This window comes from Eucalyptus grandis, chromosome 4, assembly GCF_016545825.1.
Source record: "Eucalyptus grandis isolate ANBG69807.140 chromosome 4, ASM1654582v1, whole genome shotgun sequence".
Classification (NCBI taxonomy): Eukaryota; Viridiplantae; Streptophyta; class Magnoliopsida; order Myrtales; family Myrtaceae; genus Eucalyptus; species Eucalyptus grandis.
In genome coordinates, this window is record NC_052615.1 from 1,996,005 (window position 1) to 2,002,121 (window position 6,117).

At 34.9% G+C, this 6,117-nt stretch overlaps 1 non-coding gene across 1 annotated transcript; it reads right to left on the bottom strand.

Moving 5' to 3' along the window:
• Positions 1–3,590: 3,590 nt before the first annotated feature.
• Positions 3,591–3,751, bottom strand: LOC120293059. The gene has a single exon (XR_005550718.1). It is a non-coding gene; the product is annotated as a small nucleolar RNA snoR143 (small nucleolar RNA).
• Between the last annotated feature and the right edge of the window lie 2,366 nt (positions 3,752–6,117).

The window sequence follows — 6,117 nt, forward strand, 5'->3', positions numbered from 1 at the left end:
GCAATGTCCACGGTTGTGTCTACATCCTCTAGTCGTTTGACAAAGAAAAAGTTAAAAAGTGTCACCAATTTCCAGCAATTGAGGAAAATCGTGTTGTTAGTATTGATTGGGAGAGAGCAACAAAATCATTTAACAATTAATAAATCTAACTCTAATACAAATTCAAGGTACGAATAGTAAGAGTGCTGTAACTTGTTTTTCACTCCTTCAAGTGCCACATCATAGTAAAACTAATCATTTGAGTGTCACTTCAGTAAATCGTCCTATGTAGATTTTTTTTATTAATTTCCAATTCCAATGTTTTTTTAATTATTTTTATTAATTTTCACATCAATGCTGCCAATGCCACATAGGATGACTAGCATACACGTCGAATTTTCTAGCAAGGCAAATCACCGATGATACTTAAGTGACCAATTTTTTAAATTAGTAGCCCTCAAGTGAGTGCCATATAAAAGTTATGATACTCATAGAATACTTATCCAAAAAATGCTTATGAATGTGTCCGTTGAAGGAGAAATTATTTGAATATTTAGGAAAATTATCAATTTAGTCTTATACCTATAACACGGATGTCAATTCAATTTTAACTTTCTTACTAATTGTCTTTGCAAATTGTGACATGGAAATAAAAAAAATTGCCTACGTCAGCATGTTACTTATGCTGTCTAGTAGTCACATCAACAATTTTCAGTGATAATTGGCGGGAAAGACTACATTGAAATATGGTCCAAAAGTTTGCAACCACATTGTCAAAACTGAAAAGTATTGCTGATTAAGTGTATAATTAATTGTTGACAAGAAAATTATGACAATTGCAATTGCATTATAAGACAATCCAATCAAACCATAGGCAAATACATATTTTTTTGTCAATTCTAAATGCATCAGAATTTCCAAAGAAATAGAAGAAAAAAAGGTAATAAATAATTTTAAATCTCTGACCTATAAGAGATAGTGTGGTCAATTTAAGGTAAAAGGGGGGTCAAAAGTAAAAAAATAACTGGAAAGGCGTGATCCTTTATGCAATTATCATTTTCACATAATTGCTCATTTAAATGTTTAACCTAACCTACTTATTTAAATTTGAATTGATGAGAGTAAAATAAGGAGAAAGGATGATAGATTTTTAGAGTCAAGGGCCATACAATGATTGGGAAAAAGGAGAGACAAATGAGGTAATTCATAATTAATACATAATAATTTTTCGATGATATTTTAATTCCAATCTTTGTTGAAAGTTAAATTTAAAATATTTTGGATTTTATATGCAATGGGTCTTCATTCATGAGAAGTACCTAATTTTATATATATGATACTACCTTCTATTAATGTGTAATAAAAAATTAATTAATGCAATGCATTTGTTTGCGTGGGACCCTTATGGTAAAATTCATAGGGATAGCTGCATTGGCCCTCCCAACTTTTAACTTATAAATAAAAATGTAGGGATAAAGTCACCAGGAGTTGCAAATTTATAAGGACCTCTCACTTAAGTACCTTAACTGTTTTTGCTCACTTAAGTACTACATTAGAGTAAAATCGACTATTTGAGTGTCATTCTCGACTAATCAATTTACTTTGATTTTTTTTTATTAATTTTCCATATCCACATTTATTTTTTTTTTGATTTTTTTATTTAATGTCCACATCAACGCCAAAGTGGGATGACTGGCATCTACGTCGGATTTTTCAGCAAGGCAATTCACCGATGGCACTTAAGTGATTGATTTTTCAAATTTGTGACACTCAAGTGAGCAAAAATATAAATTATAGTACTCAAGAGAGCACCGTATAAAAGTTATAGCACTCATTGTGTACTTGCCGCAAAATTGGGAAACTATGGATGCCATAATTCTTGGTCAAATGTTGAACTCTATGAAATCTCAAGTTGCATTTTGGTTACACATACTGATATAGTGAAGAAGTTGCATGATTACTTGAATTTATTTTATTCTAGACAAAATAATCTTTCAAGGATTTATGAAGTATCCCAAGAATTTTATAGGGTTGATAGAAAGAGTTGGCCACTTACATAGTATTATGCTGATTTAAATGGATGTATGAGGAGCTTAATTCTCTGCTACCCACTACCTCTGATATTAAGAAAATGCAAGAGCAATGAGAGCAATTGGCTGTCATGAGATTTATGGGAGGACTAAGACCAAAGTATGATGTAGTCCACTCCTAAATACTCGATAGAGATAAGGTGACTTCACTCACTCGACATTTGCTCGTGTCTTGAGGGTCTCACGTGAACCATCTAAGGATGCATTCTCTATAGGTGATAGCTCAACCAGTCCTTTCTTTACATAAGAAAACCAATAGACGTTATATTTGAAAATTTTGAGATAACCTCTTTCTCAATCTTTGCATGGATTTCCTCGATTCATCGCAATTCTTTTAGCATACGGATAGGCATTCTGAACTTAAGTAAGGAAAACAAAAGAGGATAAGATTCTGAATGCTTGAGAGTACACAAGGATATAGAGAGATCAGACAAATGGATGTTTCTCCATTCATTGCTATTGCAGACAAGATGGGAGAGTTAAAATCCATTAACCTGAGAGTTCAACTGCATCTTTAGCAGATGCAGCCTAAGTCAACCAGAAAAGTTCTGCACCGCGTTACAATTATGTGGGCATGCTAATAGGAAATGAAGAACAATGCAATGTATCCTCAATAACCAACTAGTATCAAACCTTATATTTGAAAAACGTAAAGGATTACTCTTCAGATTGTCTCTAAACCCATTCAATGTAAAGCGAAAAAACAGAGAAATTGACATACGGTATTCATGATTGCTCTGGTACAAAGAAAGAATATGAGATGACATCTAAGTTTGCCCCCATGAATATGAGATGACATCTTAGTTTGTCCCCATGGACTCACTTCAGAGGAATGAACCTCAACAACCACTTGATTGAAGGTTTTACCATTATAAACTCCAATGATGCTTCCAATCATTTCTGGAACAATAGTCATATTGCGCAGGTGGGTTCAAACTGGTTCAGGTTTCTCACCAGGCAGAGCCTCCGTTTTCTGAGCCATTATGTGATAGATTTAATGATTAGACTTGTCTTATTAATGCAAGATAAGTGATACAATCAACAATTTACAATCAGGAGCTTACCTTCCCAAAAACAAGCATGAACAGCAACCAGGCATATTGAAAGGCAGCATCATCCAAAAGTAACGATAGAAAAGAAAGCAAGAAAGAACTGCAATATGATGGTGTAAATATGATCTGGACATACAGAACAGGAACAATTTACTTGACACTAAGATTCAGTCTCTAAAATTCCAAGCAAGCAAAATATTTAGGCCTAGAAATTGCACATAGGTCCATGATATCAGTTCATGAGCATTACATAAGCATTTGAGCATTACAGTGTCCCAAGTCAGCTCAATCAGTGTCAAAGCTTTCTTTTTCCTTTTAGAGAATTGGACCTCATGTATCATCCTTAATTGACCCATTTAACAAAAGAAGATGCATCTTGACCATCCATCGACCAAATACTCAGCAAACCATTTCCCTCCAACAAAAGAAGGGGTTTCTCCTTCGAGAGAAAATAGTATATTAAAGAGCAACATGTAAGATGGATTCAGTAGGCAAGCAGCACTTTAGGCCATTCACCTGTGGTCCATCTCAACGGTTGTCTGGCTGCTGCTGATTTAACAGCTATTGATCTATGCACCCTAGCTCAAAGGCCCCGCCACCCAATTAGGAGAGGCCAATGGATAAGTGCAAAACCATTTCAGTCATCAACCAACACCCAGGATCACTTCCAACTAGTTGCTCATAGTTCCACTGAATCAGGAGTAACAACTCATGACCGATGATGATTCCACCGGAGGTACTAAATCCCCAACCACAGGCAAGCCATTGAATTGCTCAAGCAACAACTCAAAGCAGATAAACAATCGCAAGAGAGATGCCCAATTTCAGATTCAACAAGCAAACCCACGCACATTTTGCAGCTTGAAATAATAGACCTCATCAATCGAAAAGGGCATGCCACTTCAGTCTGAACCACAAGAGAACTCATCAGAACAAGAATTAACCAATGAAAACCAGCATTAATGCCTTGCGCAGCTTCTTAATGAGAGCCATTGGCTTCCTCTTGAGACCTCTCAGGAACCTAACCCACGGGACATCACAACCAACAAAAAGTTAGGGCAATGAGAACCCATCTCCGACTTTGTCTTTCTCTCGAGGCTTTTGGTACTGCAGTCAGAAAGAGTGTAGACGCAGACACCTTCGGCGATCTCAGGCACGGAAGAGCTGACGAGCTCATCGGCGAACATGTCGAGGAGAGGCAGGAGAACTTCTTGAACATCCTCTTCTTTGGCTTTCCCCGCGACTGCCGCCTCCGCCTACATGACCAGAGAGCACGCACCATTGTTAGTCAATCTCCTGGCATCTCCGCGACAATGAAGAAGAATGTCGCGACCAATTTTTTCCGGGAGTGAACCACCTATGGTTTGGCTAATGGATTGTTAAGCCTAGACTTAACTCGGCTCTCCCAAGCCCATACCAATTCGCAACTTAGGTTTGAATTGTTAACGTACAATTGAATTTTAACTAGGAGTCGCCACTAATCTATTTTTGGTGGGTCGATTAAAAACCCTAGTAAAGTAACAGGAGATTTACTTTACTCCTACGAACCGAGAGACTAAGGGTATGGGGACTTGATTACGTTAGATTTCTCTAACGCCCTTTCGATACCTTTCTTTTTATTTAGAAAAATGTTTGGCAAGTAATTTGGATTGATTTTAAATCTATTTCCCTAACATGTGATGTGTTTATGCAGGTGCGCAAACCACCAATTTAACACCCAAGAAAGCAATTAAATAATGCAGGACTTACCTCAAAGCAACGAAAGCATCTGCAGTATTAAATTAAAATCCACATCAACAACCCTAGATATGGTTTCTAATTAACAAGCAATTACTCAATTTTTGTTTTCTCTTTTTCAATGAAAATATAGTCCATATGCAATGCAATGCTTCTAATTTAATATGAAATGATATGGCATGACAATATGTCATAAACTATATGAATGAGTAAAAAAAAACTAATGATTTCTTAATGAACATGCAATAATTAAATATGCAATCTAAATTAACTAGAATGACTTAATTCTAATGACGTGTGATGCGATGCAATGACATACAAAATTATTTTAACTAAATGACATGCAACCTTCAATTTAATATGCAAGCTATATGTCACACGACATTTATTAAATGACCTAATCTAATGACAGGCAATTTCTAATTATATGAACCTAACAATAGTCAATAAATGACGTACATTTCATGAATCTAATTCTATATGACGTGGGCATTTTTATTTTCCTAACGAAACATGCAATTTATCTAGGAGAGATTATCTACCTATAATTGATAAACATGCAATCCTAACATGCAATGACGTGCAAAGAATGCCTTAATTCAACATGATATATGCATGATGATTTTTTTTGTTTCTTTTTTATAAAATTCGAAATTTAAAATTGTCAAATAATTAAACGTGCAATTCAAATTTAAAACTAACATCCTAAATGAATGAATTTTTTTTTGGATTTTTTATTATTTAAAAAATTCGAAATAAGATTACAATTCTAAACATGCAAGATAACCCTAAGACTAGGAATATTCTAAATCGAACCTAATCCTAATTCAATTTTTTTCATTTTTTCTTTTACGAAAATAAAATTGATTCAAATACCATGACAACAAATCAAGTAAGATAAGATTGATATCCAAAAATTGATGAACCATATCTCGCGTGAGATCGGGTTGACCAATTTTAAAATTAAATCGCGAATCGAATTTTGAGCGTGAGATCGGATTGTCGATTTTGCAAGGGATTATGAGTCGAATTTCGGGCGCGAAAATCGGACTGTCAATCCCTAATTTGAGGGACTATTTCATGTTGGAATTTCAATCATAATACTTAAAAGGAACAATTTCACTAAAACAGAATTAAAAAATAAAAGATAAATAAAAGAAAAGAAAAACTACCTAATATGATTTTTCTTTTTCTCTTTTTTTCTGTTTTCTTTTCCTTTTTCCCTTTTCGAGCACAGCTTGCTCGCGGGTCTCCAAGGG